Source organism: Amblyomma maculatum, unplaced genomic scaffold, assembly GCF_055883805.1.
Source record: "Amblyomma maculatum isolate TAMU_Amacu unplaced genomic scaffold, ASM5588380v1 scaffold_34, whole genome shotgun sequence".
In the NCBI taxonomy this organism is placed as follows: Eukaryota; Metazoa; Arthropoda; class Arachnida; order Ixodida; family Ixodidae; genus Amblyomma; species Amblyomma maculatum.
The window spans coordinates 751,857-759,295 of record NW_028146759.1 but is presented as its reverse complement, the minus strand read 5'-3'; the positions used below and the strand labels follow the sequence as shown (position 1 = coordinate 759,295).

Sequence of the window (7,439 nt, the reverse complement as noted above, 5' to 3'; positions counted from 1 at the left end):
GGGTGCCTTAGAACACGCAGCTACAAAAAGAAATTTAACAATGGAGATGACGCATGTGCTGTATGTGGAAACTCCAGTGAAACAATTGACCATATTATACTCGAATGTAATGGTATCCATCCGGAAGTTGGTGCAGGCGCAATCACTGTTCCTGAAGCTCTGGGGTTTAGAGATAACAGTGGCCGGGTGAATAAACCGGCGGTGGAAACTAGCAAAAAACGACTGGAAGACTGGCGGCTTAAAAGCAGAGAAGTGACATAATGTTAGTAATGTAGGAACAAAATTTAATAAATAGAATGATGGTTTAGTTAACCATTCTAAATCAATAAGTAAGATATAGGGAGAAAAATGAGCATGATAGCTACTGCTACCACCCCGTTTCAAACGGGGCGCTCCTATATTCCATCCATCCATCCAGGTATCTCAGGAGGAAATCGAGGAAATCGACCAAAAATGGGAATCATATCGACAAAGGAAACTTGAGGTATAGGCCCTCGTCCAAAGTAAAATAAAGCAGTCCACCGATCGCTGGATCGCTGACATACACGATGCCTCAAGAGGCGGAGCAATAAAATTCTGGAACCATATAAGCTGGCTAGAGAAGAAGAATCAAAGAAAGTAGGATCGGATTCAAGATAACGAGAGAAATTGTTTAAAGGGAGACAACGCATTGAACTACATTACATCAGTTATAGCAGAGTCATTTGAGAGCGACGATAGGGCAATCTCCGCAAATCAGGAAGCAACACAAGGTAGCAGAATACAAAGCAGCTTAGAACTGACAAATTAAACTGGAAAAAAGGCAGAAAAAAATATTCCTAAAAACACATCTACAGGAATAGATGGAATTCCGATCAAGCTGATTAATGAACTCGATCCAAAAAGTAAGCAAACGTTGTTAAAAGCTCTGGAAACAGTCATAACGAATAAGCAAATTCCGGACAGCTGGCGGCAGAGTAAAATGAATTTGATTTATAAAGGGAAAGGAGACAGCATGCTCATAAAATTCTACAGGCCGATTACCATAACATCTGTTATGTACAGGTTAGCCCTGCAGGCGGTAAAATGAAAGGTGCAAGCATGTGTAGAAAGTAACAAGGTACTCGGAGAACTTCAAAACGGCTTTAGAAATGGTAGGCGCTTAGATGATAGCCTGTTCGTGCTTACCCAATGCATCGAAATATCTAGAGTGGAAAATAGACCATTGTGTTTGGCCTTCCTGGACATAAACGGGGCGTACGACAACGTAAGCAGGGAACTCCTGTTGAGCATATTAAAAGAAGGTATCGGTTATGAGATAATAGAGTTCCTTTAGGAAATATACGGGGTAACAAAGTAGAAATTACGTGGGAAGGAATAAGAAGTACGGAGGATATCAAAGCATGCAAAGGATTAAGACAAGGCTGTCCTCTATCAACAGTGCTGTTCATGCTTTATATGATAAACCTGGAACGGAGGATACAAGACAGTAACCTAGGTTTTAACATGTCATATAAATTAGGTGGAACGGCAGTAGAGCAGCGCCTCCCCGTTTTGATGTATGCAGACGATATTGTGCTGCTAGCTGAGAGTCTGGAAGAATTGCAAACTCTAGTTAAGTATTGCGGAGACGAAGGGGACGCTCTAGGCTTCAGTTTCAGCGCAGTTAAGTCTGGGCTGATGATTTTGAACGGCTCAACTGATCAGGGTCTTGAAATACAAGGCCATGAAATACCTAGAGTAGCTTAATATTTTTAAGGAATAACAGCGCGGAGACAAAGGACAAGGAAGAAGACAAGGTGTTGTCTTCTTCCTTGTCCTTTGTCTCCGCGCTGTTATTCCTTAAAAATATGTACCAACTAGCTCAACTTTCCGTGTTATTTAGCTTAATATAAATATCTGGGGGTATGGGTAAACGAGCGATTGGTATACATTGGAAAGCATGAGCAATCACTTAAGGCCAAAGGCAGAAGGAATGCCGGGATAATGAAGCTTAAGGCGTTGTGGGGATACAATAGGTATGAGGTTTTGAGGGGTATTTGGAAAGTAATTATAGTGCCCGGACTTACTTTCGGAAGTAGGTTCTGTGCCTAAAATCAGAGGTACAGTCGACATTAGAAATAAATCATAGATCCGTTGGACGATTAGCACTAGGTGCCCACGGCAAAACTACAAATGAGGCGGTACAGGGAGATATGGGCTGGCCATCTTTCGAAGTACGGGAAGCTCAGTGTAAAATATTATATGAAGAACGCCTGAGGAAATTGGACAGTAACAGATGGGCAGCTAAAGTATTTAAATACCTGTACTTAAAAAGCGTGTACTCACAATGGCGAAAAAGAACTAGGAAACTAACTAGTAAGTATGCTAGTCACAAGGACTGAGCAATAAAGAGCATTAAGCAACAAGTGAAAAACAGAGAAGGTGAAAATTGGGTAAATTCGATGGAAAAGAAACAGAGTGTGGAATTATACCGTAAGTGGAAAATGCAGATCGGGAAGGAAGATTTCTTTGATAACTCAAGAGGCAGTGCCCTACTTTTTGAAGCTAGATCAGGGTGCCTTAGAACACGTAGCTACAAAAAGAAATTTAACAATGGAGATGACGCATGTGATATATGAGTAAACTCCAGTGAAAGAGTTGGCTCGAATGTAATGGTATCCATGCGGAAGTTGAAGAAGACGCAATCATTGTTCCTGAAGCTCTGGGGTTTAGAGATACCAGTGGCCGGGTGAATAAACCGGCGGTGGAAACTAGCAAAACACGACTGGAAGAAATGTGGCTTAAAAGCAGAGAAGCAACATAATGTTAGTCATGTAGGAACAAAAATTTAATAAATAGAATCATGGTTTAGTTAACCATTCTAAATTAATAATTAAGATATATGGAGAAAAATGAGCACGATAGCTACTGCTACCACACCGTTTCAAAGGGGACGCTCCTATATTCCATCCATCCATTCCATCCATCCATCCATACTAAGGCTCCTCTATTTTTTTAAAGGTAGCGACAGGTCTCGATCCAGCCGCCCTTCACTGTGATTGGCCGGTTGGCAGCACGTGACCTCTTCGCCGCCAAGCTCCGACCAAAGGGTTCAGCAGTCGTCGCTGTGCCGCTGAAATTCATGGAAGTCTGCGCTTTCGAGCGTGGTATTGGCCGATTAGGTAAGCAAAAATTACTTCACACGCTTCTATTGCATTTTTAGGAGTGTATATGCAGTTCTGGATGCTAAACGTACGCAAGAATTGCGTGTCTCAACTCAAATTTTGCAGCGTAGGCTTGACCTGCGGCTATGACTGGCTGCTGTGCCTTCGGCTGCCGGAACCGCGCGGAAGACGGGAAAAAGTTATTTTCCATTCCTCGCGGTGGCAATAACGGCAGCAGAAGAAAACTATGGCTTCACAGGATCGGGCGGAAGAATTTCATGCCCGGGGAAAACACCTGACTCTGCGAAGTAAGTGCTTTGTGGGTGCTGAAACATCCGTTCGCCTCGCCAGGGTGGCCTATGACTGTGTAGTCACTCTTTGTATTGTAGATATCTAGTGAAAATACAGTCGTTTCGCCTTCTTACTTTCCACGAAATGGTCAGGGCTGCAATATAACGCCTTTTTAAGTTACACGCGATTTTGCCTGTAATAAGGAGCCGGAATGTTCGCTGAGCATTGCGTCATTAGAAAGTAGGGTCTAGAGCTATTTTTTTAGAGCGGCCCTTGCCATTTATTTAATTTGACCTGCGTGTTAAAGCAACCGTGCCGGTGCATCAGTTTGTAGAGCATTATCCACTCTAAGCTTGAAAATGCTGCTAGCGGTGCATGCAGCTTTGCTCTTCGGATAGTCAGTGCGTGTGTCTGACGCGGCACGCATCAAAGCAAATTGGTGCACGCGTGGAGCGACCTAGAGCTGATGCTTCGGCTGCCAGTTCACTTTTATGCGCCCATACGACTGATGCACTCTCGCCCTGAAGTGTGCTTCCAAGCCGCCCACGTGTGCGAGCAAGCAATGGGTGACCCTTTAATAAAGCGATTGGAAAGCTGCGGGGCTACTACATAAAACAGCTTTAACGTGTCAGCGTCGTTGTATATTTTGAATGTGATGCAACACACGTGCGACTGACGGCGGTTTGCTTTCGTGTAGAAGCTATTCCTTCACTTGCACAAATAGGTAAACACTATGTTAAATGTGCCAGACGGTGTTAAAAGAATGCCTGGCATTTGCAGCATGCACCACACTCATGGTAGCATATCGTACACATCTGTTCTCGGGTTGGGTTTAAAATCTTGCTAGGAAAGGATTTTTTAGGATTAGTATTTTTGGCTACACTGTGGTGTTCCGCTGCAGGGCTCTGTGCAAAATCAATTAGGGCTTTTTTGTTCTAAAATTCCATATCGTATTTTAATTACAGGACCCCTTCACTACTGATGATTTTGAATCGCTGATTCTACAAAACACTGGCCAGAAAAAATTAAAACCTCATGTCACACCAAGTGTCTTTTCTCAACGGCTAAGGCAGCATAAAGGAAGCCGCCCCACAAGCGAATGAGAGAGAATACACCTGGTATGCTTATAATTATATGAATTTTTTAAATGCGCCTTATCTACAGTTGCATTCAAGACTCAAAAATGGAGATTCGTTATAGACGTTATCATTAGGTCACTACAAGAATAGATGACACCTACGGGCTATAGCGCACATATATTGCAATGTTTTGTTTGCCTGCCGTCGTCAGTGCTCTTTTTTAGTTTGCTGGGAGCACGTACCCAATTGCTTCAGTCATGTCTGCTGTCACGTATTTTACTGTGCCAGTTGATATGCATGCATGCAAGAATCTAGTGGCAATATTATTTGCAGTTAAGTGAATGGGCACAAAGTTCATTCGGATTACATTAAATAATTTTGCTCTCTCTCGTGCGACATTGTACTGACTGCCAGATAATAGAGGTAGATTTATGTTTTTCAGCGTGCATACCACAGCTGTATTCCCTGATCATGATTGTTTTTTGTACACAGCTTTGCCTACCACGGAGCCAGCTGCAGAAATAGAAAATATATGTTCCATTCTACCACCGATATATGTTCTGTTTGCTGGGAGCTCATAAAAGATTTTTTTTTCAGCTCACGTCTCCTGTTATGGCATTTTGTTGCGCCAGTGCAGATATGTGCATACAAGGATGTAATGCCAACATTGACTGCAGTTAAGTGAATGGCACATAACAATTGTTCTCTGATCATGATTGTCTTTTGTACACAGCTTTTCATTCCATGCATACATCTGCAAAAATTGAAAGTTGCGAGGCAGCAATGACAAGTGAGTTTTAATATTTTACTTGCCATATGCATTGTTTACTCCCAGTGAGCTTATAAATGATTGTTTTTGGTTAACGTCTTCTGTCGTGGCATTTTATTGTACTAATGCAACTAGCAGAATTAGAGGCGAAGTGTTATATTCCGTTTTGTTTGTGGAGTTGCTCAGACTTGTTACAAGCTCAGCTACATTTCCTGATATTTTTCTTTCTAGCACCAGCTATGTATGCAGATTTGGTGAAGCGAATAAAGCAGCTAGAAGCTCTTCATCGGAATACCCAGCGTAAGCTCAAGCTTGCACAGAAGCAAAAACGCGAGGCACTTACTGAAAGAAGTCATCGTGTCGCTGGGATGAAAAAATATTTGAATGAAGATCAAATGAAGTGCCTGCAAAAACCAACGATGAAAGGAACTAGATGGAGTAAGAAAACCGTGATCAAAGCCCTAAAGATGAGACTCTTGTGTTGCCCGAGGGTACGAAATTTTAAACGAACTTTCACAGCCCTTAACCGTGGAGCGCACATTGCAGCGTCATTTGGAGTTTGAAGCTGCTACACACGATCATGGAATCCCTTGCATTGAACGTGCGTATGAACCTGTTTGGTGCTTTACATTTTGATAGTGTTCAGTCAAACAGGTGTCGTTTCTTACTCTGCTAACAATAGTTACTCAATGCAGGTGAACCTCATGCTACGAGAGGAACGTCATGCTGTTCTCATGATAGATGAAATTCGACTTACACCGGGGTCTTGTCTATGAAGCATCATCTAGTGGAGTGCTAGGAGCTCCAGCTATTCCGCTTGCAGATGTTACCCTTCCTGGTGAGTCTTTGGCCACCCATGGGCTTGTGTTTATGTTAGGTGGCATAAGCACACGCTAGAAGCAAACTGTGGCATATCACTTTACAGGAAATTCATTTCTTCAAATGCAGTCAAAGATATTATACTTGAGCCAAGCTCTTATACTTGAGCCACTTGAGCCAAGCTCTTGCGCAGCAAAAGGTGTGAATCAACCTATTAGGGCGAAATATTTCTCGAGGTTTTCATAGCTTTCGAGGTGATAATATTGTAGCATGCGCTGACGAAGAAAACGCGCAGAGGTGAGAGAGAACGAAGACGTGTGCTAGCTCCAAGACTGAGCTCTAACGCAGTTTCTGATCTCTGAGCTTGCCCCGGTGCAACTGTGAGGGGCCTCATTTATGCGACATTTGGTGGAGGTGCTGGGTGGACGTTCTATGCACCGGACACTCCCTACAAGCCGGGGAAGGCTCAGTGTTCAGAAACAACGTTAGAGCTCAGTCTTGGAGCTGGCACACGTCCTCGTTCTCCCTCACCTCTGCGCGTCTTCGTCGTCACCGCATGCTACAATATTGTCGAGTTGTTTACAGAGCACATCTTTGTAGTCTAAGAATTCGATTACTAGACAAACAAACAATATCAATTTGTTTAGGCCTTTCACTGCCAGAAAAACTTTGGGACAATTTGTTTTTTTATATGTGCAATAGAAACAGCTGCTTTTTATTTCTTTCGTAGTGATGTTAAGTTCGTGTTCGGCAGGTAGAGAAGCAGAAGACGATGATCTGATGATGGTCAGAAGGAGATATATATTTACAGAAGGAAAGTAGTTTACATTGGCAAACTGTAAGTTACAGTAACAAGTCACACAGAAACTGCAACTTAAAACAAAATAGACTCTCACACAGAGAAGTCACTCTACAAGCCCTTACTTTTCTACCGAGCATTTCGGGTAAAGCCTAGGGACTGTAAATACGTGCTAAGCACGGAGCCTCAATCTTGACTGCCAAACATGGTCCGAGGACCGCTTTTTGATGACAAACATCAACAAAGACCCGAGGGCGGTCACCTTCCGTGATCCGCCCCGAAAATAAAGCAGCCAATCAAATTATTGAAAAACATGCCACAACCCCCGTGGGTTGGGAATAATCTCGAACCCGGGTCCTTAATTACTTCAAATAAAAATACAACATTCAAAACACACACTCAGCCGTCCCGTTCCAGGAAAAGGGGGTGGGGGTCACTGTCCCAGAGTGGTTCGCAGAAGCGTGCCATTGTTGTTCCCGGCTGCGTTCGCGTCTTGGCGATGCCTCGGGGCGAAAGGACGAAACAAACCAGGCCTCCCACGCGCCCGGCGAGCCCGC

The 7,439-nt window shown here is 43.4% G+C and overlaps 1 pseudogene; it reads left to right on the top strand.

The window, feature by feature from the left end:
* The first annotated feature begins 5,503 nt into the window (after positions 1–5,503).
* Positions 5,504–6,250, top strand: LOC146170856 (uncharacterized; annotated as a pseudogene).
* Positions 6,251–7,439: the final 1,189 nt, after the last annotated feature.